Raw genomic sequence first — 26,717 nt, forward strand, 5'->3', positions numbered from 1 at the left:
TCAAATTGGTCACAGGCAGTTGCTGCAGCTGCTAAAATTGTAGAATCCTCTTCAGAACTTGTTCAAAGAAGTATTTTAAATCCGCAAGTTCCTCCTAATATACAAATTTTAACTGAGCGAACCCAGCATTTCTTAGCTAGTAGACTAACATGAGATTCTATTCCTGTCTCCTTCAAATCTGTGCATTCTTCCTTGCAACTCCTTAAATCTTCCTACCCTTCTACCCTTACCCAAAAAAGAAGAAAACTCATAATTGCACCAAATTGGTCTCTCAAAATCTGACTCCTAGATTAAATTTACAAGAAACTCCATTAACCAGTCCAGATTTAGTACTCTTAACATTGATGGCTCTTATGCCAAAAATTCTGAAGGGAAATATGAAGCTGGATATACTGCAACTGCTCAATATGAATTATTAGGAAGAGAAGTCCTTGGGGTGCCTGGGTGGCTCAGTGGATTAAGTGTCCAACTCTTGATCTCAGGGTCATGAATTTAAGCCCTACACTGGACTCCACACTGGGTGTGAAGCATACTTAAAAAAAAAAAGAAAGAGGAGTCTTTCCTCAATTTAACTCAGCCCAACCTGCAGAATTATTTGTCCTCAAATGAGCATGTAAACTAGCAAAAGGAAAAACTGCAAATATTTACAATGATAGGAGGCATGCTTTTGGAGGAGTCCAAGATTTTATTTAGCATGCTCTGAAAACAGGATTTTTAACATCAAATGACACACCTATAAAAACACGAACCTCAGGTTGCTGATTTCCTCTTGGCACTGTTATTACCCTCACAAATTGCATTATCAAAACTGAGGCTCGTACCCACTAATCAGACCCTGAATATCAGAGAAATGTTATGGCTAACTTTCATGCTAAAGTTGTTAATTCAAGAAATTCCTAATGTACCAAAATTCTACAATTTAAATAAATGTTCTAAAAAGATCCAAATCACATTATTCATGACAATTTGTGTAACAGACAAGAAATTGTGTCAGATAATAGAAAACAAAAGTGGCACCACAAAGGATGCAAGTTCCATGAAAAAAGAAAACCCTGGGAAGGCCCAAAAGGCTGTCCGGTGCTTCCTGAATCTCTCAAACAGCCACTCTTATGAGCACTGCACATGACTACCCACCATGGAATTGACAAAATGACCCAAATTATGAAAACTATTGGTGAGGTGACTGTTCTAAATTGGCACAACAGGTTTATAATCTGTGTTTAACCTGTCAGTCATATAACCCTATTAAAACTATTAAAGTAGCTTTGGGGAATTGCTCTCCCACCATCCAGACCATCAGAACATCTACAATTGGACTTCATTCAATTGCCTCCTTCTATGGGTTATCAATATGTACCTGTCATGACATGTCTATTTTCTAGATGGGTCAAAGCTTTCCATTGTTGGAAAGCTCATGCCACTACAGGAGGAAAGAAATCATTAGAAAATGTTTTCCACTATGGGGAATTCCAGGTAAAACTTCACGGCTTATGAGTTCAAGCCCTTATGTGGGGCTCTGTGCTGACAGCACAGAGCCTGCAGCCTGCTTTGGATTCTGTGTCTCCCTCCCTCTCTGACCCTCCCCCACTCGCGTCTGTCTCTCACAACCAAATAAACATTTTAAAACACACACACACACACACACACACACACACACACACACACACACAAAAGAAAGAAAAAAAAAAACCTTACTTTCAACAGGTCAAGGAAGCTCTTAAACACCCTCCACATGAGAGGACTTTGTACTCCATACTTTGGAACTTGGACAATGGGTGTTTTGGAAGAGACATCAATGAAAAATAGCAACTGAACCTCAATGGAAACTTCTACAGCAGTTAAATTACACAGTATTGAACATGGGTCCATGACTCTCAACTAAATAGAGTTCCCCCAGACACTGGAACTTGTAAACCTACAGCTGCACAAAAATGAAAGATTTCCAAGAAAAAGTCTTCCCCTGCAGCAAACAACAGTATGGTATAGATAGTTTCTGCCCCAAATCACAGAACATTCAGCAGAATTCCTCACTCACTTCTAGGACTTGATTTATAACAATTGTTGTGTATTACTGTCTTGAAAATTAATTGTAAATATTTAAACTTAGGTTTCTCTTTGCATTGGAAATTTCCTCCACCCACAGTAAACACCCACTAAGGTCCACCATCCAACAAATACTTTCTTTTACTACTCAAAATGGTCATTGATTATGTTACCATTTAAATGCTCAGGAAGACTCCAATTAATATTAGAACCAGCTTCTATAAATGCTTGAATGATTAATTCAGGAAATGGCTTTATGAAAAGGTCTGATATCCTTCCCTTAGCCATTCAACTAATATTTATGGCCATTAATCTGACACTGGGAAGAAGCCTTAAAGGCCAAGGAATGGCCCATACCCACTGTAAACTTCATTGCTGGTAACCCGTGCCTATGCATAGAGAACCTCATTGATACTGGACTTGATTTGGGGCATGTTCCAGACTCACTCTGTAATCAAACCCTCTGGTTTGACTCAGATGAAGGAGATTAGACTCCTAAATATAATGACCCAGATTTAAAATTAGAGAATGATGACACCTTTAATTATATTACCAAAGAAATTACTGAAGCTGTACCCTGGTTCAGTGAAAAATTGGTAGGCAAATGGAATGCCTCCATAACCCTACTATATAAAGTAAATAACAGTTTCACTTACTGGATAGACAAATATTCAAGGCACCACTGGATAGGAAATCAATTGTTTATCAACAATAACATGACATATGGACTGTTAAGCCAACCAAATTCATAGGAATGTTTTTTGTTCCTATCTAAATTTAAGCTACAGCCATTCAAGATGGTAGTGTGCTGATGCCTACATGGCAAAGAATAACCATGATGTCCACGTTACCCCTGACTGGTGGGTCATGGGATCCACCCTAACTCTCTCTTAATAATACTGAGTAATTCATCCTCTGTGGTAATAACACAGTATACAGAGGCTTCCCACCCAAATGGTCTGGATGGTGTGGTTTACCATATTTTATACCCCAAAGACTAAAAAGGACTCTTTGAATTATATAAACTTAGGATTGTTTGTACATAAAGTAACTCCTCATAAGTTAGCTTCCCATGAACTTCCACATTTTATTATTCAAAAAAAGCTCTGGTTGGGGTGCCTGGGTGGCTCAGCTGGTTAGGCTTCCGATTTTGGCTCGGGTCATGATCTCAGAGTTTGTGAGATGGAGCCCTGCGTCGGTCTCTATGCTCACAGCACAGAGCCTGCTTCAGATCCTCTGTCCCTCTCTCTGCCTCTCCCCCACTTGTACTCTCTCTCTAATGTAATTATTAAAAAACCCAAATAAACAAAAAAAGCTCTGGTTTTCATATTTGTTAGAGTGGTTTTTCCTCAAATGAGTTAATGAATTAGAAAAATCATGTATTTCTCCAAATATTTAAAAAATAAAAACTATTAAATAAATGGTTTATCTCCAGTGGTACTGCAAAATGGAATAGGCCTTGATGCCTTGACTGCTCAACAAGGAGTTGCCTGTGCTACAACTGGTTAAAAAAAAAAATGTTGTTTCTATGTTGACCAATCAGGAATTATTATCCAAAATCTAAAGGATCTTAAATACCTGATAAAAATTTTTCATCAAATAAGTGACACCTCTTCCACAGATCTGTTCTTTTGTTAAACCTTGGCTCCAGGGGGCACCTGGGTGGCCCAGTCAGTTGAGCGTTCGACTCCTGATTTTGGCTCAGATCATGATCCCAGGGTCATAGGATAGAGCCCCATGTCAGGTTCTGTGCTGAGCATGGAGCCTGCTTAAGATTCTCTCTCTCCCCCTCTTCCCCTCTCCCTGACTCATGCACATGAGCCCTCTCCTCTCTCTCTGGGAAAAAAAAAAACAAAAAACAAACCTTGGATCCTGGAAATTTTTCAATCCTTGACTATTTTCCTCCTTACAGTCATCATATTAACCTCCCTAGTGTGTTGCAAATGCCTCCAGTTCAAATGCCTGTCAGTAGCCACTTGTACACCAAATTAGTATCCAAAAGGATCAAGCAACTGGATGAAAACAAGAACAATATAAATGATGAAGACGGTGACTACATGGCCCTCCAGCCTGACAACTCATTTAATGGAAACAGTGAATATGTGACTCTCTGGCCTGACTACATCATCGCTGGTAACTGACAGTAACACTACTGGCTGGTCATGCTCTCAACCTGCTGAGAGAGTAACCAAAGAGGGTGGAAATGTCAAAATCAAACACAAATGGAGACCAGACTTGATTTCCTGAGCAGACAAAACCAGTCAGTCACACAAGCGAAGCTTAAGTTAGCTTATTTTGCAAAGACAAGCAAAGTTAACTTGACCCCTTCTTGGTAGTGCCTCTGCAAATCAAAAGCAAAAGTTAAATAGTTCCCCAAAATCAGTATGAAGTAACCACTAACCAATTCCCTTTCATTTGAAAAAATTCTAATACTGTAACCAATCACAATAAAGAATACTCATTGCCTTCATACTATGTGAGCTGCTTTGTAACAATAGATCTCTGAGCTTCAATTCCACGTTTCGGTATTAGTTTGCAAACTGTCTTTTTTGGAGTGTGCACAGTAAATTTTTACTAATTATTACTGATTTTACAGTTTTTTATGAACTTTTGACAGGCCTAGACTTTCTCTACAACACAGTATTTAAAATTTCTTTCCAGGGGCGCCTGGGTGGCTCAGTCAGTTGAGCGACCAACTTTGGCTCAGGTCATGATCTCATGGTCTGTGAGTTTGAGCCCGGCATCAGGCTCTGTGCTGACAGCTCAGAGCCCGGAGCCTGCTTCGGATTCTGTGTCTCCCTCTCTCTCTACCCCTGCCCCGCTCATGCTCTGCCTCTGTCAAAAATAAATAAACATTTAAAAAAATTAAAATTTATTTCCAAATCTGATACAAACCATGGGTTTTTCTCAGAAAAACAACAAAATGCACATTATACATAAGCATCCAGTTAGAATGAATTTAGGTACAATAGTTTCTTACCAGATTTCCTTAAAAACCTATTGATTTAAACTATTAGAGAGCTCTCAGTGATAGTACTCTAAAGCTTCTCATTGCATTCATTATTCAACAAATATTCATTGAAGGCCTCCTACATTTAAGCTTTGTGGGAGCTTGAGTGGGAGGGTGCTGTTTCAGATGCAGGAGAAAATTATGGAATATCAGAATGCAGGGGTTTAATGTGAGAGCAGGTGGTAAAAAAGTGGAGGCCAAATCCTGTATCTATTCAAATGTGAAGTTTGAAAATAAAGGAATGAAAGAAATAAGGTATTAGCCAGAGTTCTAGCAAGGCCAGGCAAAAGAGGTTTCCCCCCCAAAATAGGGAATACTTTTTGAAAGACGAGACGATCACACATACTAGGGAGAAGGGTAATACTTGTACAAGTAAAAAATATCAGAAGTAAAATCAACCTTATGTTCAGATGCAATTAATCTATTTAATGCCTAATACATGCTAGAAAATACACTAAGCAATTTCATACACGTTATCTTCTTTAATCCTCACGACAACCTTGTAAGATAGATAAACTTCTGAAACAAACAAAAAAAGACAAAAAGAAATACAGAGATGGAAGGAAGATGAGAGAGATCATACCAAATGACTCTAATAATTTCAGTAATGGAAACAGGAGAAGAGAAAGAAGGAGGGCTTGACGGGAATAGACCAGAGCACTAACATTTACTGCCTACCATGTGTCAGGCACTGTTACATCTTTACATATAAATTCCATATAATCCTGTTTAGTATTTAGTATTCATTTAATTGAAGAATTTGAGATTGTGAGAGTGTCCCAAGATCTAACAGCTGGCAAGTGGTAGGGTGGTGATTCAAACCCAGGTCTACAAGACTACAAATGTTGTTTCTTTCCACTATACCACAATGCTGCTTCAAAATCAGGAATGTGCAAGGGAATAAAAGGATCATGAGGCTGCAAAGGTCCAGTTATAATTAGCATGAATAATGCCAATTCCATGCCCTCCCCTCCATGGGTTCAACTACCCAAGTAAAAAGTATTTAGAATGGGAAGTTGCTAAAGTTGTAATAAATTAATATGTGCTTTTTTCCCAACGATTTTTTCCCTTTATTTTAAGTAATCTCTACACCCAGGTTTGAGCAGGGCTCAAACTTACAACCCCAAGATTAAGAGTTGCATGCTCGGGGCGCCTGGGTGGCGCAGTCGGTTAAGCGTCCGACTTCAGCCAGGTCACGATCTCGCGGTCCGTGAGTTCGAGCCCCGCGTCAGGCTCTGGGCCGATGGCTCGGAGCCTGGAGCCTGTTTCCGATTCTGTGTCTCCCTCTCTCTCTGCCCCTCCCCCGTTCATGCTCTGTCTCTCTCTGTCCCAAAAATAAATAAAAAATGTTGAAAAAAAAATTAAAAAAAAAAAAAAAAAAAAAAAGAGTTGCATGCTCTACTAACTGAACCAGCCAGGTTCCCTAATATGTACTTTTAAGAACTAAAATAGGGCAGGCGAGTTCTAGTTTCCTTCAAATTATTATTGTTCTTTATTACCTACAAAATATTAGGCACTGGGTAGTCTTATAGGACTTGCTACCTAACCACTTGAAGCTACAATTTATGAATGATATTTGCTAGTATCATTATAGTCAAAATATTGTAGCACATATTTGACATTTGCAAAGACAGTAAATCTTAAAAGTTCTCCTCAAAGGAAAAACATTTTTTATTGTGTATGGTAATAGTGGGGAACTAGACTTATTGTGGTGACATTTTGTGGTGTATATAAATATCAATATCAAATCATTATGTTGTACACTTGAAACTAATATAATGTTATATGTCAATTATCTCTCAATTTTTAAAAAGTCCAAAATTCAACACTAACCTAAGGAAGTGTTCTCATGTTGATCAAAATATCAGAAAATGCCAGCCTAAGAATAACTTTCCTTTCATTTTGAAAACTGATTTTAGTTACAAGGAATAAGAGTAAGGCCTAACACTAACAGACATAAAACTGTTGTCAAAAACCAGAATATAGGCCCACTTATTCTTGTCTTTTTATGACAAACTGCAAAAGACTAAAATGGATCAAAAAGATCACCAGGGATCTTCAATGGAAAACTAGGCATTGTGTAATGTATGCCTTTCCTAAATATCTGAGCCTATAGCATTTGCATCTTCCATGATCTTTGAGTTATTTTATAAATGTAAGTTGTAGATAACTGATAGCAATGCAAAGGATTCTTGTCCATATACATGCAAAAAAATTCTGTCCAGTGGAAGGAGGAATGATTTCCCTCATGTCCCTGTAAAAAAAGCCAGTTTTTAAAAAAAAAAAAATTTTTTTTTAACGTTTATTTATTTTTGAGACAGAGAGAGACAGAGCATGAATGGGGGAGGGTCAGAGAGAGGGAGACACAGAATCTGAAACAGGCTCCGGGCTCTGAGCTGTCAGCACAGGCGCCCGATGCGGGGCTCGAACTCACGGACCGCGAGATCGTGACCTGAGCCGAAGTCGGCGCTCAACCGACTGAGCCACCCAGGCGCCCCAAAAAAGCCAGTTTTACATCAATTTGTAAATTCACTTCAGCATTCTTTTTTTTTTTAATGTTTTTACATTTTTTATTTTGAGTGAGTGAGAGAGAGAGAGAGAGAGAGAGAGAGAGCGCGCACAGGTGGGGGAGGAACAGAGAGAAAGAGAATCCAAGCAGCCCCAATGCAGGGCTCAAACTCAAACGAACTGTGAGATCATGACTAGAGCCAAAATCAAGAATCAGACACTTAACAGATTGAGCCACCAGGTGCCCCCATTTCAGCATTCTTGATCATATATATACATACATATGTATGTACAGTACCTGAATTCTCTTTTAAACCACTTTTAACATCTTACAGGTTCTCCAATTAATTTAATTAAATGAAAACTTTTACATGTGTGCATTTTATACTCATGTGAAAATCATGATTTGCTTAATTTTTAATCCTTTAATAAGGAATTTCATAAAATATGTAGCAGATACAATGATAAATGAAAATTTTACTGCAAAAGCTTAAGGAAGGGAAACATCCTTTTCTACTCCTGTATATATATATTTAAGGCCAGATAAAACATACCTTGTCTCTTTTCAGTTCTGAAATTTTAAGACTCTAAGAACCAGTCATTGTTAAAGTTGGCCATTCTTGAAAGAGCCCATAACTGACAAAAAAATTATTTGAATGATATTCTCAGCTGCCTTTTTCCCCTAATGCACAGTGTCAATGTAGCACTGTCTCAAGAAAAGAAACTTCATTATTTCAGAAATGCTTAGAATCTTTTGTCTGAACTACTTTTGTTAATTATAGTCACCAATAAAATAGATGGTGCATTTTCATACTGAACTAAAAATCTACATTTGACAAATGCTTTTTCTAATCCAAAAGATTTTCTGCCAGTTGACATCTGTATAATCATAAGAATATTAACTACATCTGTGTTGTTTTCAAAATAATAATTGTCTTCTATTGGTGTGTGTAGCATTAAAAGACAGAATGATTAAATAAAAACTAATTTAACTTGAATATATATGTATATATACGTATATATACATATATATGTATATACGTATATATACATATATATATATACACGTATATATACATATATATACACATATATATACAGCTTAAAAAGACAAAACCAGAAATCAATATCCAAACTAAACATTAAATCTGCAACATGTTTTAAACTCATTAAACTGGTACATTAGGACAAGGTCTATCAATGCTCAGATCTGGCTTTCTAAGACCCAAATTAAAAATATCTTTACTACTACTAGCCTCAGTGGAATTACTGATTTCACAAAGCAGCTTTTTTCCTCACTCAGGATCAAACTAATTGCTGACACTCTGAGGAAAGAAAGAATAAAATCAACTTGTACCAAAATCTTTATACTCAGCATTCATTCAGATCCTTCCAAACTTCTCTCTTGGCTTATAACATGCCAGAAAAATATTGCTCTAGCAAGTAATTATTTTATCCAAAAACGAACAGGGCAATTTAGGTTGGAAATAATTTGCTGTCCATGTCATTCATAAATCCACACTACTGTATTATAATTCCTAAAATTAATGCATAGTGCATACAGCATATCATGCATTAAATATTTTAAAAGTTTTCATCTAGTTGAAATTAGTTAGGTAATACTATCAGATTTAAAAGCATGAAAAGTTAACTTTTTCTTCTCCTCACCTCTACTGTTTCCAAACCAACAGGAACCTTTCAGGTAGTAATGTGTGTCAACTGGGAAAAAAAGAGAACGCAGACAAACAAGTGAAAGAGTTACAGAAGGCTAATCCCAAAAGGAGATGTTGCCTTTTCCAAGTTGCAACCGAACTTAAAGGGCTATAAGAAGTCTTCACCATTTTCAGGAGTTCAAGATAGGTATGTATTGGGGCGCCTGGGTGGCTCAGGAGGTTGAGTGTCCGACCCTTGGTTTCAGCTCAGGTCATGATCTCACTGTTCATGGGATTGACCCTATGTGTCCAGGCTCTCTTGGGATTCTCTCTCTCTCTCTCTCTCTCTCTCTCTCTGTCTCTCAAAATAAATAGGTAAACTTAAAAAAAAGATAGATATGTATTGTCCTCCTTCTTAGGAATGTAACTCATTCCAAAACTTTTTGTTCTGACTCTTCTGAAGGTTCTTCTACTGCCACCAATTAGCATGTGTTTATAGGAGTCTATTAAAGCTTTGTAAAAGTATCTTTCAAATACCAAGTAAAAAAAATAACTGAGTCATTTAAAATAAAAGCTTTTCCCCCCTACCCCAATTCAACAATGTATATAAATCTGGAAACAAAGAAATATAAAACAGGTAAATGATTAAGTACAGGCATTTCTTCTCCAGAAGTGGGAAGGCAGCTAATTCTATATAACTTCCTATTCACTAAGCTATCTTCTTCTTTCAGATCATCAGAGAATTTGGGTGAATCTCTCATAATGTACAAATCCAGAGAGAAAGGTAAAGAAAGATGTAAAAGGGGAAGAAAAAGAAAACAAAATGGAAAAAATACAAAAATGTAATGTTCACACTGCCTGTTCAATCATAAATAAATACAGCAAAACATATTCACTGCTATGCTCCTTTCATCTAATGAAAAAAGGGAAAAAAACAAGACAATAACACATATCATAAAATACCTCAACTTTTCTATTTTACCTCCATAGCAAGATCACTATGCAAGGCGAGCAAAATCTTTTCAGATGGGGTCAGGCAGTAGAGCAGTTCTAGAGACCATTCCTTAATACTATTCAAAGTCTTTTATAACAGGGGCGCCTGGGTGGCTCAGTTGGTTAAACATCCAGCTTCAGCTCAGGTCATGATCTCACAGTCTGTGGGTTTGAGCCTTGTGTCAGGCTCTGTGCTGACAGCTCAGAGCCTGGAGCCTGTTTCAGATTCTGTGTCTCCCTCTCTCCCTGCCCCTTCCATGCCCCCTCAAAAATAAACAAACATTTAAAAAAATAATAAGTCTTTTATAACCTGATTTACCATCTGCTCTGGAGTCCTCAAGTTTAAAATTATTTCTATCACCTACCCACTTTTCAAGCGCTAAAAGTAAAGGCGGGGGAGGGCGCCTGGGAGGCTTAGTCAGTTAAGCGACTGACTTCAGCTCAGGTCATGATCTCATGGTTTGTGGGTTTGAGTCCCGCATCGGGCTCTGTGCTGACAGCTCAGAGCCTGGAACCTGCTTCGGATCCTGTGCCTCCCTCTCTCTCTGCCCATCCCCTGCTCACGCTCTGTCTCTGTCTCTCTCAAAAATAAATAAACATTAAAAAAGAAAGAAAGAAAGAAAGAAAGAAAGAAAGAAAGAAAGAAAGAAAGAAAGAAAGAAAGAAAGAAAGAAAGAAAGAAAGAAAGAAAGAAAGAGGCATCCAAATCAGCTTGGAGGAAGTCAAACTTTCACTCTTTGCAGACGACATGATATACTAATATGGAAAACCCAAAAGATTCCACCAAAAAACGGCTAGAACTGATCCATGGATTCAGCAAAGTTCCAAGATGTAAAATCAATGCACAGACAGGGCACCTGGGTGGCTCAGTCGGTTAAGCATCCAACTCTTGGTTTCAGCTCAGGTCATGATCTCACAGTTTCATGGGTTTGAGCCCCATATTGGGCTCTGGGCTGGCAGTGCGGAGCCTGCTTGGGATTCTCTGTCTCCTACTCTCTGTCCCTCCCTCACTTGCACTATCTCTGTCTCTCTTAAAATAAACAAATTAAAAAAAAATTGTTTTAATCAATGTATGCAAATTTATTTCATTTCTATACACCAATAATGAAGCAGCAGAAAGAGAAATCAAGGAATTGATCCCAATTACAAGTGCACCAAAACCCATAAAATACCTAGGAATATAAACATAACCAAAGAGGTGAAAAATCTATACAGTGAAAACTAAAAAGCTTATGAAAGAAATTGAAGACACAGAAAAAAATGGAAAAACATTCCATGCTCAGGCCCTAGAAGAACAAATATTGTTAAAATGTCAATACTACCAAAGCAATCTATGTATCGAATGCAATCCCTATCTAAATACCACCAGCATTCTTCACAGAGCTTAAACAAACAATCCTAAAATTTGTATGGAACCAGAAAAGACCCCGAATAGCCAAAGCAATCCTGAAAAAGAAAACAAAGCTGGAGGCATCACATTCCCACACTTCAAGATGTATTACAAAGCTGTAATCATTAAGACAGTATGGTACTGGCACAAAAACAGACACTTAGATCAATGGAACACAATAGAGAACCCAGAAATGGACCTGCAAACATATGGCCAGCTAATCTTTGACAAAGCAGGAAAGAATATCCAATGGAATAAAGACAGTCTCTTCAGCAAATGGCGCTGGGAAAACTGGGCAGCAACATGCAGAAGAACGAGCCTGGACCACTTTCTTATACCACACACAAAAATAAAATGGATGAAAGACCTAAATGTAAGACAGGAAGCCATCAAAATCCTAGAGGAGATGGGCGCCTGGGTGGCTCCGTCGGTTGAGCATCCGACTTCAGCTCAGGTCACGATCTTGCGGTCTGTGAGTTCGAGCCCCGCGTCGGGGTCTGGGCTGATGGCTCAGAGCCTGGAGTCTGCTTCCGATTCTGTGTCTCCCTCTCTCTCTGCCCCTCCCCCGTTCATGCTCTGTCTCTCTCTGTCTCAAAAATAAATAAATGTTAAAAAAAAAATTAAAAAAAAAAAATCCTAGAGGAGAAAGCAGGCAAAAACCTCTGACCTCGGCCACAGCAACTTCTTACTCAATACATCTCCACAGGTAAGGGAACCAAATGCAAAAATGAACTTTGGGACCTCATCAAGATAAAAAGCTTCTACACAGCTAAGGAAACAATCAGCAAAACTAAAAGGCAACCAAGAGAATGGGAGAAGGTATTTGTAGATGGCATATCAGATAAAGGGTTAGTATCCAAAATCTATAAAGAACTTATCAAACTCAACACCTAAAAAAACAATCCAGTGAAGAAATGGGCAAAAGACATGAATAGACACTTCTCTTGGGGCGCCTGGGTGGCGCAGTCGGTTAAGCGTCCGACTTCAGCCAGGTCACGATCTCACGGTCCGTGAGTTCGAGCCCCGCGTCAGGCTCTGGGCTGATGGCTCAGAGCCTGGAGCCTGTTTCCGATTCTGTGTCTCCCTCTCTCTCTGTCCCTCCCCCGTTCATGCTCTGTCTCTCTCTGTCCCAAAAAATAAAATAAACGTTGAAAAAAAAAAAAAAACTTTAAAAAAAAAAAAAAGACATCCAGATGGGTAACAGACACATGACAAAATGCTCAACATCACTCATTGTCAGGAAAATACAAATTAAAACCACAATGAGATACCACCTCACGCCTGTCAGAATGGCTAACATTAACAACTCAGGCAACAACAGATGTTGGTAAGGATATGGAGAAAGAGGAACCCTTCTGCACTGCTGGTGGGAATGCAAACTGGTGCAGCCACTCTGGAAAACAGTATGGAGGTTCCTTGAAAAATTAAAAATAGAACTACCCTATGACCCAGCAACTGCACTACTAGGTATTTATCCAAAGGATACAGGTATGCTGTTTCAAACAGGCACATGCACCCCAACGTTTATAAGCAGTGCTATCAACAATAGCCAAAGTATTGAAAGAGCCCAAATGTCCACTGACAGATGAATGGATAAAGAAGATGTGGTATGTGTGTGTGTGTGTGTGTGTGTGTGTGTGTGTGTGTGTGTGTCTGTATATGTATGTATGTGTACACATACATACACATACATACACATATATATATACACATACATACATATATATATACATACAATGGAGTATTACGATCAAAAAGAATGAAATCTTGCCATTTGCAACTACATGGATGGAACTGAAGTGTACTATGCTAAGTGAAATTAGTCAGTCAAAGAAAGATAAATATCATATGACTTCCTTCATAAGTGGAATTTAAGATACAAAACAGATGAACATAAGGGAAGGGAAGCAAAAATAATATAAAAACAGGGAGGGGGACAAAACATAAGAGACTTAAATATAGAGAACAAATTGAGGGTTGCTGGAAGGGTTGTGGGTGGAGGGATGGATTAAATGAGCAAGGGCCATTAAGGAGAGCACTTGCTGGGATGAGCACTGGGTGTTAAAAGTAGGGGATGAATCACTGGATTCTACTCCTGAAATCATTATTGCACTATATGCTAACTAACTTGGATGCAAATTAAAAAAAAAATAGAAAATAGAAAATAGAACCAATGAATTGATAAATATGGATAAGGAGATTTCCAGGCAGAATATTAATTGTCAACTAGTTTTTTTCAGCTAAGTATCATAAAGTACAGGTAGAGAAAAGTGAGAAAAAGAAGGAATTATATAATTTTTAATAAGAATATAGAGGAAATATAAAGGAGTCAGGTCTTCCTAGGTCCAAAAATAAAACTGTTTCTTCTTTTTGAGTGTTTGTTTATTTTTGAGAGAGAAAGAGAGCCCACCTAGTGTGAGTAGGGGAGGGGCAGAGAGAGAGGGAGACAGAGGATCTGAAGTGGGCTTTGTGCTAACAGCAGAGAACCCAATGGTGGGCTTGAACTCATGAACTGTGAAATCATGACCTGGGCCAAAGGTGGACACTTAACCAATTGAGCCACCCAGGCACCCACAAAATAAAACGGTTTCTTACTTCCATATAGCAAACATTTCTCCAGTTAAGAAATGCCCTCTGGACAAAGATCAAATCCAAGGCAGTGTCAGGGAAACAGAGACTAAAGATTAAACTTTTGTTTGGACCAAGGGTTGGCAAACTTTTTTCTGTAAAGGGAAAGATAAATATTTTAGGCTTTGAGGGCCATATACAGTCTCTGTTGAACATTCTTCTTTTTTTTTTTTTCACAACCTTTAAAAAGGTAAAAACAAATCTTAGCTCACTGGCAATAGTTTACCAACCCTAGTGTGGACTCCCAAGAGATTTAAGGTGTTGTCTTACAATTCCTTTCAAACAAAGGGCCTTCTAAGAATCTTAAAGGTTTTGTCCCACAAAAACCTTAAATGGAGCTGATTCAGGACATGCTACCCCAAAATAAGGTACCTCTGCATATTGAATATTTTAAGATGAAGAAGATGGAGCAAATGGCAGAAACAGGAAGGTCACCCTGACCTTTCCTCTGCTCTTCTCCCCTTGAATAGGTCATAAAATGCTCATGAGAGGTAGCCTCCCTATACCTGGAAGAAGAGAGCACTCCTATCTCTGAAGACAAAGGGACATAGAAAAGAATCCTAACGAACAAGCCTTGCTAAATTTCCTCCAGTTAACTACACTTACCTCATACTCTTTGTCCTATCACATTTCTCCACAACTGCCCAATCTTCATCAAACCTAGCATAAAAATACTCAGGTTTAAATCTTTCTTTAGGTTAAAAATAGAACTACCCTACAATCCAGCAATTACATACTAGGTACTTATCTAAAGAATACAAAAGTACTAATTCAAAGGGATGCATGCATCCCAACGTTTATTTATAGCAGCATTATCTACAATAGCCAAACTATGGAACTAGCCTGTGTCCATCAACTGATGAACAAATAAAGAAGACAGAAAATATAGTTTGTGTATACACATACATATGTATACACACATATATACATACATACATGTATATATACATACACACACACAATGGAATATTACTCAGCCATAAAAAAGAATGAAATTTTGCCATTTGCAACAAAGTGAATGAGCTAGAGAGTATTATACTAAGTAAAATAGGTCAGAAGTCAGGAGAGGAGAGAAATACCATATGATTTCACTCATATGTAGAATTTAAGAAACGAAACAAATAAGCATGGGTGGGGGGGGGGGGTGGGAGAGGGAGGCAAAGCAAGAAACAGACTCAACTATAGAGAACAAACTGATAGTTACCATAGGTGAGATGGGTGGGAGGGATGGATTAAATAGGTGACAGGGATTAAGAAGGGTATTTGTTGCAAAGAGGACCAGGTGCTGTATAGAAGTGTTCAATCACTAAATGGTACACCTGAAACTAATATTACAATGTATGTAAACTAACTAGAATTTAAATTTAAACTTAAAAAATAAACATTTCTTCAGGTCTTCATTTTGTTATAAAGGCTTCCGGGTCACATAAAACTTATATTAAGTAAATGTGTATGCTTTTCTCCTTTTAATCTTTGTCAGTTTAATTTTTTTTTTTTAACGTTTATTTACTTTTGAGACAGAGAGAGACAGAGCATGAACGGGGGAGGGTCAGAGAGAGAGAGGGAGACACAGAATCTGAAACAGGCTCCAGGCTCTGAGCTGTCAGCACAGAGCCCGACGCGGAGCTCGAACTCACGAGCCGTGAGATCATGACCTGAGCCGAAGTCGGACGCTTAACCGACTGAGCCACCCAGGCGCCCCTGTCTTTGTCAGTTTAATTTTCAGACCCAGCAGGGATCTTAAAAGGGTCAAGGAAACCTTTTTCCTCTTCTACAGAGCCTAAGGTAGAGAAAGGTTGATGTTAGTGTGTAAGTATGGCTTTTGTCTAACAGAGTGAACCCCTCAAAAAGATTCCTAGAGAATTTAAAATTCAGAAACAATGTCATTCGGACTAAAAAAGACAGACAATACAGGGGCGCCTGGGTGGCTCAGTCAGTTAAGCGTCCGACTTCAGCTCAGGTCATGATCTCAGGGTCCGTGAGTTTGAACCCCGCGTCAGGCTCTGTGCGGACAGCTTGGAGCCTGGAGCCTGTTTCAAATTCTGTGTCTCCCTCTCCCTCTGTCCCTCCCCTGCTCGCTCGCTCTCTCTCTCTCTCTCTCAAAAATAAACAAACATTAAAAATAAAATAAAAAAGACAGTACAAAATGAAAAGAGGTTTTTGGGACACACACCCACTTCATGCTCAAATCACTATGGTTTAGGAAATGACTGAACTGCAAACAAAGGATACATTTTATAAAAAAGGAAGGATAATTCAGAGGGCAAAACCAAGAGTATAGAGGATGATTCCTAGGCAATAAAGCTGAGCCCTAATCACAGAAATGATAATATTGGCCTGGCTGGATTTCAGAATTGCTGTGGATCAGTGACTACTGTGTTCCTTACATTTTTCTTTATTTTTGAAAAGGAACGTCCACAGTGGTTATCTTATGCCGTCCACTGTTTCTTATTGGGTGGGCTAGATATGGGGAGAGATAACATACCTCTTTAGTTTGCAGGCCTTCAAAATGAAAGCAATGGTACTCAGGGAACCATACCCAAGGAGCTGTATCCAAACAGCCTTATCTGAACCTGGATCTGATTTAGATGACAGGATCCTAGACCTCAAGCCTGAGCCTGATGCTGTCCTAGATAAGACCCCCTTGAGAAGCGGTAAGTGTGTTTTGCACTTGGGAGGAATGTAAGTAAGTTGTGGCCAGAAGGACTGAGGTGCTTTGAAATATGTCTGCATTTTCTTGACACTCTTCCCAGAAAGAGGTGGGGTCTAATTCTCTTCCCTCTGAATATGGGTTGGCCTTAGTGACTCGCCTCTAACAAATAAAATGCAGTAGAAAGGACACTGATTCTGAATTTAGGTCATAAAAAACAATACGGCTCCCTTCTGGCTCTCTTATTTAGAACAAGTGCTTTTGGAGGCCTATGCTTCTATGTAAGAAGTCTGGCTACTATGAAGCCCCTAGGCTGAGACTACACAGAAATAGAGACAGAGATATCTGAGGAGCTATTCCAGCTCCTAGCTATTTGGACTTTCCCACCCAAGTGCCAGACATGTGAGTCTAGAAGGAAGCCTCTGAGATAACACAAGACCCATCACACTACAAATACATGAAAGAACTTGTGCAAGAATCACTTAGATCAGCCTAGTCAACACCCAGAACCTTGACACTTTTATGCCATGTTTGTAGTCATTTTGTTCCTTAGCAACAGATAACTGCAACAGCATGCCTGGAGACCCTAGCCTGCATGTTGGAAGGTCAAACTTAGCCTGCCTTTCTATATATATCAACCAAATGACCTCAGACAACATCTTTAGTTCATCCAACTCCTCCTCCTTCTTCCCCCTCCCCCAGACCCACTGAAATATTTGATTTGACCCTGGTAAAAAAATACTTTATGACTTAATACACACAATTACAATGTGATAATTATTATGTTTCAAATTGTATGCCAATCTAACTTTAAGCGTTACTTGAAACCACCTATATTTACACACATAGTCCATGCTTCTTACTAGCATATTATTTTAGTTATTTTACAAATACTTTTGAAATGATCAAGTAATGGTAGTCATACGACCTCCTCCGTAATGTAACACTAATTTATAGTGTCTTAAAATGTGGTTATACCTGCAACAGAACTAGAATAATTATCACTAATATATAATAACCACTATTTCCAAGGTCTCTTTATTTTTAAATGCTATGATGTAAGTTCAGAGAAAATAAATCATCTGCATTTGAATATATACAATTCAATGTGTTTTAGATCACTGGCAGGGAATTTAATGTTCTAGCTCTTAGAAGAAAAAATGGAATTTGATGTTCACAGATTATAAACATGGTTAAGCTCATATTCCACTGAGAAACTAAAACAACTGAGCCAAGAACTAACTGGCTCCAGCAGAACGGAAGAAGTTACTCTGGAACAGGAAGAGCAAGGAGGCCTGAGGTGAAGATAATTTACTCTTAAAATTCTCCATTGTATAAGCATTCCCAAAGAGACATTTTAAGGAAAAAAGCCTTAATTGTCTATAGCTACCAAATAACTAAAACATTCTAAATTATTTAGCAGTTTAATTAACCTTTTCTCACTCTTTCCTAGACTGTCAAATGTTTGATTTTTTTAGTAAGCAAGCACTGAGAAGAAAAAAGTCAAATATAATCACAATCAGTTTGAGAAGAAATTTGAAAAAAATAAGCACCCTGCATATTTTTTGTGATTCTTTGACCACTGAGTATTGAATACACACAAAGTTTGGGTAACTAAAAGGAAAGAGAAGGTCAGTATGCAAAAGTCTATTTAACCCACGTGACATGGCTGATTTTAATTATCAGCCTGGGTTATGGGTCCTGATAGCAGAGTCATTTAAAAGAAAAAGTTTCTTTCTTACTCATAGGCAAAAGCTTGGGCCCTAAACAAATTGTGAAATAAATAAAGGTCACTTCCCAAAGAGAATCCATAACTACTTAATTCTTCCTACCTCATGCAAAAGTCCCCGTTCTTCAGTAAAACTGTCTTTAACTGTCAGAAGGTACTGAAAAACACTAAATTCATTGAACACTTAAGAATGAATATTTGAGAGCCCCTAACCCTCCCATGAGATAAAAGATTATGAACAATACAATGCAACATAGTGGAAAAAATTCTGGATTCCCCCCCAAAAAATGCCTTTTAAGCTCTACATCAAAAAAAAGGTGGCCTTCTACTTACCATTGTATCTCCCAGTACCTAGTACAGGGATAATAAACACATTAGTGAGCACTAAACACTTTACATAAATGAATAAATATTTTGCTTTTATCTCCCTTATAAGAAACTTGCATTCTAGTTCCACTCTACCAGTAACAAGCTACACAACCCTGGGAAAAGTATTTGCTCTCTCAAGCTTTAGATTCCAATATACTGCACAACATAAAATGAGGTGAGGTGAAGACTGAGGAGGATTAGACAGTAAGCCTCAGGAGGGCAACAACTCCGTCTTATTCACCTCTGTAACCCAGTATCTAATAAAGTGGCTATGGTGCATTCAAATATATATTGAATGAAGTTTCTTCTGGCTCTGATTCCAGAATTCTTTATTCATTTGCTTAGATTTGTTTTCTAAGCAAATAGTATATAGTCCAACAGATTTAAGATTCCTTCTCTATACTCATTACCAGTGAAGGCCTTTTAAAACTAGAATACTTCTAAAATCTTCTCTACCTTGCCACACGGTGCTTTGCCTGACTGAAATTATTTATCCCCTGGATGCAGCTTTTAAAAAAGTAAGATCTGGAGGCACCTGGGTGGCTCAGTTAGTTAAGCATCCAACTTCAGCTCAGGTCACGATCTCGTGGTTTGTGAGTTCAAGCCCCGCATCAGACTCTGTGCTGACAGCCCAGAGCCTGGAGCCTGCTTCAGATTCTGTGTCTCCCTCTCTCTCTCTGCCCCTCCCCCACTCACACTCTGACTCTCTCTCTCAAAAATAAACAAACATTAAAAAATATAATAAATAGGGGCGCCTGGGTGGCTCAGTCGGTTGAGCGTCCAACTTCAGCTCAGGTCATGATCTTGCAGTCTGTGAGTTCGAGCCCCACGTCAGGCTCTGTGCTGACAACTCGGAGCCTGGAGTCTGCTTCCCATTCTGTGTCTCCCTCTCTCTCTGCCCCTCCCCCACTCGTGCTCTGTCTCTCTCTCTCTCTCTCTGTCAAAAATAAATAAACATTTAAAAAATATATATATAATAAAGAAATAAGTAAATAAAGTAAGATTTGGACAAAGACAGGATGCCACAAGCAATGCAATTTTCCAGATTCTTCTGAGCTGGCTTTTGCAGTTTAATCTAATTGTGCTACTTAAAAACATTATTAGAAGTACCTGGAATAATAAGGTTAATCCATTTGAAATCCAAAAACGTATTCCACAGTCAAACACAAATGTATTATTATTCTATATGCCCATCCTTCAGCATAAGCGATTGAGAGCTATATACATTTAGTCAGGTTCATGTTTTTCATAGAATGCAACCAACAACTATCAGCAACTCATTATTTGGAGTTCTTTCTGTAGCACTATATAGAAGTTAATATTTAAATTTTTTAATTTTAATTTTATTGATTTGTGAGAGACAGAGAGAGAGAGAGAGAGAAAGTGAGCACGGGTGCATGAGCTGGGGAGGGGCAGAGACAGAGAGGGGAAGAGAGGATCCAAAGCAGGCTCTGCACTGACAACAGCAAGCCCCATGTGGGGCTTGAACTCATAAACCAGGAGATCATGACCTGAACTGGAGATGGACGCTCAACCAACTGAGCCACCCAGGCACCCCTAAAAGCTAATATTTAAAAGGATCTTATGCCTTTGGAACATTATCATCTCCAATTTAGGTGTATCCTTCAAAAAGTTGGCTCAACTCTGCTATCAGGTAGTAATGACTGCAATAAATTCAAGAACTTCAGCTTGAATAAATAATTATGGTTGGCATATTCCCAAATTATCCTCATTATTAAAGTCTAAAAAATAACTTTTGAAATATTAACCCATATCCTCACTAGCAATTTACAGTTTGTACCCAGACAATTAGCATTTACTTTATGTTCATTAAATCAACTATTATGTGCCAGATATTGTTCTAGCCCAACAGCCAGCAATTTTTTTCTATAAAGGGCCAGGCAGCAAATATTTTAGGCTTTACAGGCCATATGGTCTCTATCACAATACTCAACTCCGCTACTGGAACGTGAAAGCAGCCACAGAAGACACACTAATATATGAGCATGACTGTGTTCTAATTCAAGTCTACTTACAAAATCAGGGAGCAGGCTGTTTTTGGCTTACCAACCTCTATTCCACACCTATGGGGAGACAGTAGTGAAACAAATTTTAAAAATTAATGTTAAGAGACACCTGGGTGGCTCAGTCAGTTGAGTGACCACCTCTGATTTTGGCTTAGGTCATGATTTCACAGTTGTAAGATCGAGCCCACATCAGGCTCCTCACTGAGTGCGAAGCCTGCTTGGGATTCTCTCTCTGCCTCTCTCTGCCCCTCCCGGGCTTGTATGTGCACACGAACACACTCTCTCTCTCTCTAAAAATAAACACTTTTTAAAATTAAAATTAATTATTTACACATGCAAATGCATGCAGCCTATCACATACTGATAAATGCTACAGAGAAAAATAAAGCAGGGTAAAGGAGATAAAGAGAGCCAGGGCCTCACTGATATGGTGACATATGAGCCTTACACCTAAAGAAAGAGGAAAAGCCATGCTACCAACATAGGAAAAGCATTTCAAGGAGAGGTAATAGCAAGTATAAGGGCTTTAAAGAAGGAACAACTTGGCATCTTAGAAAAACAGTCACTGAGGCTGAAAGGACATGAGCAGAGGTCATAGGTAATTAGGCCAGACAGGTAAACTGAGAACAGACTCTACAGTTTTTCAGGCCACTGTCAGAACTTTGTCTTTTACTCTGAGATGGAAAGTCACTGGAAGGTTTTGAGCAAAGGAGTGACAATCTAACTTGACTTACTTTTTAGAGGACCATTCTGGAGGTCTGCTGAGAACAGACTATACATAGACAAGGGCAGAAGCACGGAATCAGTCAAAAAGCTAAATGTAATAATCCAAGAAAGAGAGAATGGCAGTTTGACTCTTGGTGGTAGCAGCAGAGATGGTGATCAGAGTCAGTATGTATTCTGAAGGTAAAACACCATCAGATATGAAATGTTACAGACAGGCATCAAGGATGATTCTCATGTTTGAGGCTCGAGTAACTGGAAGGATAGTCTCTATATCTTGATATGAGGATGGCTGTGGGATGAAGCCTGGGGGAAACATTAAGTTTGAGATGCATGTTAGACATCCACGTAGAGATGTTAAGCAGGCAATAGGGTATATAAGTTTGAAGTTAACATACTTTTATGTTATGATTGTTCCCAGTATGTTTGATCTCTCCAAATGGTTACAAAGTCCTTAAGAACAAAAACACCACACTTTCACTTGACTCACAAGTATTATCCTCAAGACTATCTACTCCTGGTTTACACATAGTTCTAGTAAGATTAAATTTCTAGGTTCTGAATTCATAAAAGATAGAAGCAGCAAATTTAAAGTAGGGGGGAAGCAGCTGTAACAGAGATGACAAAGGAATAGAAATTACAAAACTAGAAATATGTAGCATTCTGAAATTATTTACTATAGGAACAAACAGCTGTACATAAATGTCAGTAAGTCAGTAGTCCCTGAAGGCCTTTTGTTACAGCACAAAATATTTCTAATTATCTTTTGTTACATTTAGTGAAATTAATTTTTCAATCACATCATACATTTTTAAAATATTACTATTATAAATGGAAGAAATGGTGGGGCACCTAGCTGGCTCAGTAGAGCATGTGACTCTCAATCTCAGGGTTGTGGGTTCGAGCCCCACATTGGGTGTAGAGACTGCTAAAAAATAAAATAAAATCTTGGGGCACCTGGGTGGCTCAATTGGTTAGGTGTCCAACTTCAGCTCAGGTCATGATCTCACGGTTCGTGGGTTTGAGCCCCGCGTCGGGCTCTGTGCTGACAGCTCAGAGCCTGGAGCCTGCTTCAGATTCTGTGTCTCCCTCTCTCTCTGCCCCTCCCCAACTAACGCTCTGTCTCTCAAAAAATAAAATAAAAACGTTAAAAAAAAAAGTAAGTAAATAAGTAAATAAATAAATAAAATCTTGAAAAAAAAAGGGGGCACCTGACTGGCTCAGTTGGAAAAGCATGCCACTCTTGATCTTGGTAGGGTCAGGAGTTCAAGCCCTACACAGGGTGTGGAGATTACTTAAATAAATAAATAAACTGTTTAAAAAATTCAAAAATGAAGAAATGGTATGTAAAAGTGTTAATTATTTGAAAATTTCATGTATGCGTTATTCTCACAGGATTTGTTACAAGGGATCAAATGAAATTACATACATAAAAGTCATTTAATAAACATTTATTTTGGATTCACCCTGTGCTGGAAATGATGGATATAAGAAAAAGCAAGCTGTCATTCAAGTTCAAGTCTCTTCCTGAGGGATGAAATATAAATAATTATAACACAATGTGATCAGTGGAATGAACACAGACTCTGAATTAAGGTACCTGGGTTTGAATTTTGCCACCATTATTAGTTCACAGTTTGAAATGCTAATCATTCTTAACTTGACAGTCATTCAAAAACAAGTAGCAGGCCACAGTTGACCTATGAGCAGTAGTCTGCCAGCCTCACACATACAAGAATATTGGCGGTGAATATGGTGATCAGAACAGATGATTCTGTTCCCTGGGTAAGATAAGGTTTGGAAGTTGGAGAGACACAGATAATCCAGCTATGTAACTCTCCTCTCTATTCTCTTTGCCTAGCTAACTGCAGCTCATCTTTCAGGTCTCTGTTCCCACGTCACTAACTCCAGAACCTGCACTCTTCCCCCTTCCTATCCCTGAGACTAATCTGATGCTTTACCCTTTTTTTTTTTTTTTACATGTTTATTCATTTTTGAGAGAGAGACAGAAACAGAGAGAGAAGGGGAAAGAGGATCCAAAGCAGGTTCTGTGCTGATAGCAGAGAGCCCGATTCGGGGCTCAAACTCATGAACCGTGAGATCATGACCTGAGCAGAAGTTGGACACTTAACCAACTGAGCCACCCAGGTGCCCCCTGATGCTTTTACTACAGGATTCCAAAGAATCCTACTACAAAGCATTCACATTAAATTGGAATTTCTTGTTTAATAGTCTTTCCTGCTAGATTGTAAATCCACATAAGTGGGAACCTTTCTACATACTCAACGTGATATCCTGAGCATCTAGACCAGGGCCTGGCACATAGTAAGTGTTAGTTAAAATCCACTGAAATGAACAAATCAAACAATAGCTGAGTCTCCCCATCTAGCCACAGCTTTTTCAGGAACCTGTGAAAACACAGATCCTTAGGCAGGTTCACTCCTTCCAGGCAGTACTTTACTCTCCCCAACCAGGACATAGGTCAAACTCTTTCTCTCTTAAAACTCCTGTTTCCTTGGCCAGATTTAAGGAATCTCAAGTTAACTCTCCTTGAAACCTCTTCCCTCTTTTCTCTTTCCAACCCTAATGGTGAGCCTCCCCAATTCCTTCTTGTAATCTTGCTGACGTTCCTCCAGCAAGCTAGAAACAGCATCATTTACCAGTTTCCAGAATAGCTAGGGTATTTAATAAGGCACTGAGAAAACATTTTGATGTTTCACTCTAAGTTCTCAGTAAGAAAGGGGAGAAAATAGAGGCAGGGAAGGTAAACAACAGAGAATAGAACAGGAAATTCTAACTTTTGACTAACTGCATTAACAGCTTCTTACTGTAAAACACCTTGGTCCCAGGAGTGGAGAGCAAGTAATAGAGCTGCAGCTCTTTCTGCCACTCCACCAGCCTCTCTACCAGCACAGGCAGAAATGAAGAGACCCTTTACTCTAGAGCTTCTTCCCATACTCCTATCCCTCATGTGCGTATCCTACAATTTACCTGAGACATCAAGACTAATCTCATTACTAATCTCTTTATGCCACTTACCACAAGAATTCGAGGACTCTGATGTCATGCCAAATCCCCTAACCTCTCATCCCCATATGGCTAGGTACATCCCCTTTTGCGAACTGCTCCCCCTCTCTCCCATCCTTCTTCAATTCCTGCTCTAGCTGAAATCAAATTGCTGAGGCCATTGCTCTTTCTACAGTCTTATCCGTGGTTCCTCCTCTCCCACACTCCTTATACTACTGGGGCCTGAGCAGAAGAGTTAGGTATTCACCTTGTCCCTCACTTCTGCATCCATATTATTCTTCTTTCTTCCTTCCTAAAAAAAGCCTCCTGTCAGACCATGCCACCACCTCCCACCCCACCGCTGCATTCATCTGGATAGGCCTGAGCCACTTCTTAAGCCTCCGAGATTTTAGTTCCTATCTCACTGGACTGTCATAATTGCAAATGATTTAAATGCTCACCTAGATGACTGCTGTGTTATTTGGCCCTCTCATCTCCTTGATCTCCTCACATGCAACAACCCCACCCTTTACCCTACCATGGCCACTCACTCCCTCAGTCAATACCCTGTCCTAGAACTTGCCAACACAGTAACTACAGTCCCTCCATAATCTCTGCTTCATCTGCACCCACCCTCCAATCACTATTTCCTATCTTTTCAGGTTGCTCCCTCTAGCACCCCAACTCCAACAATACTTTGACCTCACCAGGACTTATAAATCATTGATCCCACTCCCCTCTCATGTCCTCATCTCCCACCTTAGCTTAGAGTTCAAAGTCCATTATAGCTTAGATTGAGGTCCATTTCCTTGCATGCACCTCAAGAGTCCTGACCCCTCCCTCACTTCATATTTCCCTGGCAAGAACACCCACCCCTATTAAATACAACTCCTTATCAAACAGCTAAACACTTTAGGACACTCAAAAGACAACTAGAAATTTGGAAACTGCCAGGAAACTGGATATTAAAGAATTATTAAATTTTTTTTACATGGTAATAATATTTTTTGCAAGTGTACATATCTCTTAGACATAAAATATGAAATATTTATGCATAAAATATGATGTCTGGGATTGCTTCAAAATAATATGGAAGGGTGGAAATAGGTAAGTGTACAGATAAAACAAGATTGGCTACTAGTTAATATCTGTGGAAACTGTGTACATGAGATGTACATCTGAGTACATGAGAGCTCTACTTTGTGTATTTAAAGTTTTCCCTAATAACATATTAAAAACAAAAAATACAACTGTCTCACTAATCTGTGTCTATACCAATGCTGCTAAACATGGCTTTGAAATGAAAAGAACAAAAACACACACCCACATAACCATACCAAACAATCTCACTTAAACATTCACAATCACTAACTTCAAATGGTCTGTTGTCTCAACGTGACAATCCTATGACTTTTGCCTTATCCATTCATTCTCCCACTCCCCTACAGGCCCATTTCATGTTATTTCCTCTCTCAAGTCACCAACACCTCCTCTCCATCTTCACTCCTGGCTGCTGCCCTTCCTTCAATTTCCCAGTGAAATAGGAAGCACTCACTAGCGCTACCCGCATCGGTTCCCATTTGCCTTGTCTTCCCTGTCATTTACTGTGGCAGAGCTGACTGCTCCTGTCTAAAGCCAATGCCTCCACTTGGATACCAGATTCCAAGCCCATTCCCCATTGCCCAGCCATTCCCCATTCCCACCTCTGCATCAGCAATGTTTCCTCCTCTATGGATCCTCTCCATCAGTATTATATAAATACACTCTTATTTCTATTTTATTTTTATTTTTTTATTGAAGTATAATTGACACATGACATTATATTCTTTCAGGTGTGCAATTATTTCTCTCATTTTAAAAGACAACTCTTTAACTCCAATTTCCCCTCCAGCTATGTATCCATTTCTCTGCTCTCCATGACAGCAAAACTCCTAGAAGAAGCTGTCTATGCTCACCATCTCCAAATTCCTTTCCTCTTTTTCAAAATCA

At 38.9% G+C, this 26,717-nt stretch overlaps 1 protein-coding gene and 1 long non-coding RNA gene across 3 annotated transcripts in view; one reads left to right on the plus strand and one right to left on the minus strand.

The window, feature by feature from the left end:
• Positions 1 to 10,129, plus strand: part of LOC131519642 (uncharacterized) — a 45,074-nt gene extending 34,945 nt beyond the window's left edge. The window contains exons 2-3 of the long non-coding RNA XR_009265730.1: positions 9,253 to 9,421; positions 9,945 to 10,129. This is a non-coding gene — a long non-coding RNA (uncharacterized LOC131519642). The remainder of the gene's footprint in view (positions 1 to 9,252; positions 9,422 to 9,944) is intronic.
• SPATS2 (spermatogenesis associated serine rich 2) overlaps positions 1 to 26,717 on the minus strand; it is a 151,218-nt gene that overhangs the window by 102,814 nt on the left and 21,687 nt on the right. The window lies entirely within an intron of this gene.

This window comes from Neofelis nebulosa, chromosome 8, assembly GCF_028018385.1.
Source record: "Neofelis nebulosa isolate mNeoNeb1 chromosome 8, mNeoNeb1.pri, whole genome shotgun sequence".
NCBI classification, from domain to species: Eukaryota; Metazoa; Chordata; class Mammalia; order Carnivora; family Felidae; genus Neofelis; species Neofelis nebulosa.